Consider the following 2,500-nt stretch of genomic DNA (forward strand, 5'->3'; position numbering starts at 1 on the left):
CGTCCCTCACGAAGTGTTCGCGGCCGCGCGCGCGCGGAGTTGGATCGGCCTTACTTGGTCCGATCCGTCGCCCTCGCATGTTGCGTGGGCTCGGTCCCGTCCCGTTCGGTGAAATCTTTGGCCGCTTTGGTGCGTCCCTGTGGGTTCCTTTGTCGGTTTTGCGGGCTCGGTGCCGGGCCTTCCGCGCCGGTCCGTCGGCTCGCTCGGACGGACCGTGCGCAGGTGGTCCCCGACGGAGCCGGCACGCTCCTTCCGCTGGCGCGGCGCTCGGTCTATGCCTCCGGCTGGCCCTTGCGGCGGCCGTGCGCGGCGCTTCGGTTCGGTCGGCCGGTCGTCCCGTCCCTCATGAAGTTCCTGCGGCCGCGCGTGCGTGGAGCGGGATCGGCCTTACTTGGTCCGATCCGTCGCCCTCGCCTGTTGCGGGGGCTCGGTCCCGTCCCGTTCGGTGAAAGCTTTGCCCGCTCTGGTGCGTCCCCGTGGGTTCCTTTGTCGGTTTTGCGGCCTTGGCGGCGGGCCTTCCGTGTCGGCCCGTCGTCTCGCTTGGACGTGCCGCGCGCAGTTGGTCCCCGACGGAGCCGGCACGCTCTTCCTCTGGCGCGGCGCTCGGTCCATGCCTCCGGCCGGCCCATGCGGCGGCCGTGCGCGGCGCTTCGGATCGGTCGGCCCGTCATCCCGTCCCTCACGAAGTTTTGCGCGACCGCTCTCCTTTGTCGCCGGTCCCCTGTTCGGGCTGACCGAGGCGTCCGTTCGCCCCCTGGCCCATCGCACGGGCCCCCGGCGCCTCCGCGGCGCCTCGCCGAAAATTGTCACGACGCGCATCCAACGCCGACGAGGTCGCAGGTTACGTGCGGCAGCCGGGGGGCTAGGCCGAGCAGCGGCGGGCCCGCCCGCGGACGGGCGCGGGGAGGAGCGCAGCCGGCACGCGGCGCGAAGCGGCGGCGGCATGCCGCCGGGCGGCCGACGGCTCAACCGTGCCCGAGTCCCGCGGGCACCGCGTCGCCCGGCTGGCGCGAGCGCACGAGGGCGGGAGGCAACCGGGCGGACGCGTGTCCGGGCGGTTCCCGTTTGCAACGCTCCTCGGTACTTTGGAACGCTTGGGGTGGGCTTTGGGCGGATGCCCCGTCGGGGTGGTAGGGAGGGGGGGCTGGTGCCGCCGCGGCGGGCCTTCCGCCCCCCTCCGCACAAGTCCGTTGCCCCGCGGCGGTCGTGCCCAGCACCGTTCGTCCCTGACGGAGCCGTCGCGCGCCCGACGACTTTCCGGCGCACGGGCGCCGCCGCCGGCCGTCCGTGCGCGGCGGCCGTGCGCCACTTCGGCTTCGTCCGTCAGCCCTCCCGGGACGCGCGACCCGTGCGACCGGGACGCGCATCCCGTGCGACCGGGTCGCGTGTCTGGGCCGTTCCCGTTTGCAACGCTCCTCGGTACTTTGGAACGCTTGGGGTGGGCTTTGGGCGGATGCCCCGCCGGGGTGGTAGGGAGGGGGGTCTGCTGCCGCCGCGGCGGGCCTTCCGCTCCACTCCGCACAGGACCGTTGCCTCGCGGCGGACTTGCCCGGCACATCTCGTCCCCGACGGAGCCGGCACGCGCCTGCCGACTTCCCGGCGCACGGGCGCTGCCTTCGGCCGTCCGTGCCCGGCGGCCGTGCGCCACTTCGGCTCCCTCCATCGGCCCTCCCGGGAAGCGCGTCCCGGACGTTCGGGATGTGCACCCCGTGCGACCGGGACTCGCGTCCGGGCCGTTTCCGTGTGCAATGCTCCTCGATTCGTTGGAGCCCTTGGGGTGGGCCTTCGGAGGATGCCCCGCTGGGGAGGTAAGGGGGTGTGTCCTGCCTGGGCGGGCCTTCCGCCCGAGCCCGTCGGCCCGCGCGGATGGTCGCGCCGCGCGGGCGGGCGCGCCGCGCGTGCGCGGGGCCGTTGGCCGGAGCCGCGCAAGGACGGGCGCGCTGGGCCGATCGGCCGCTCGGGCGCGCGCTTCGTCCTGCTCCCGCGCCTTGGCGCGCGCACGGCCGCGGCGTGGTCGCTCGGTTCTGCGCATGCGGCCCGCGCGGATGGGCGCGTCGCGCGGGCGGCCGGGCCGCGCGGGCGGGCGGGCCGTTGCCCGGGTTCGCGCAAGGACGGGCGCGCTAGGCCGATCGGCCTCTCGGACGCGCGCGCCGTCCCGCTGTCGCGCCTGGGCGCTCGCGCGGCCGCGGCGTGGTCGCTCGGTTCTGCGCATGGCCGGGCGCCCTCGTCCGAGCGGCGCGCGGGCGCTCGCGCGCGGCGGGGGCGCTCGGGCCGTCGCGCGGCCGTCGCGCGGCCGTCGCGCCAGGGCCCTGGCCCGGGCGGGCGCGCTCATGTTCATTCTTTCTGGTGCGCGCGCGGCACGGCGCCCGGGCCCTTGCTCCGCCGAGCGTTCGGGCGCGGGCGCGCACGCGGTGCCTGCCGCCCGGCCCTGCGCGCCTTCGAGCGCCCCGCCTCGCGCGGGCGGGCGGGCACCAGGGGCCGCGCGCGGCCGGTTGCGCGC

The sequence above is a fragment of the Phoenix dactylifera genome, unplaced genomic scaffold (genome assembly GCF_009389715.1).
Source record: "Phoenix dactylifera cultivar Barhee BC4 unplaced genomic scaffold, palm_55x_up_171113_PBpolish2nd_filt_p 002498F, whole genome shotgun sequence".
In the NCBI taxonomy this organism is placed as follows: domain Eukaryota; kingdom Viridiplantae; phylum Streptophyta; class Magnoliopsida; order Arecales; family Arecaceae; genus Phoenix; species Phoenix dactylifera.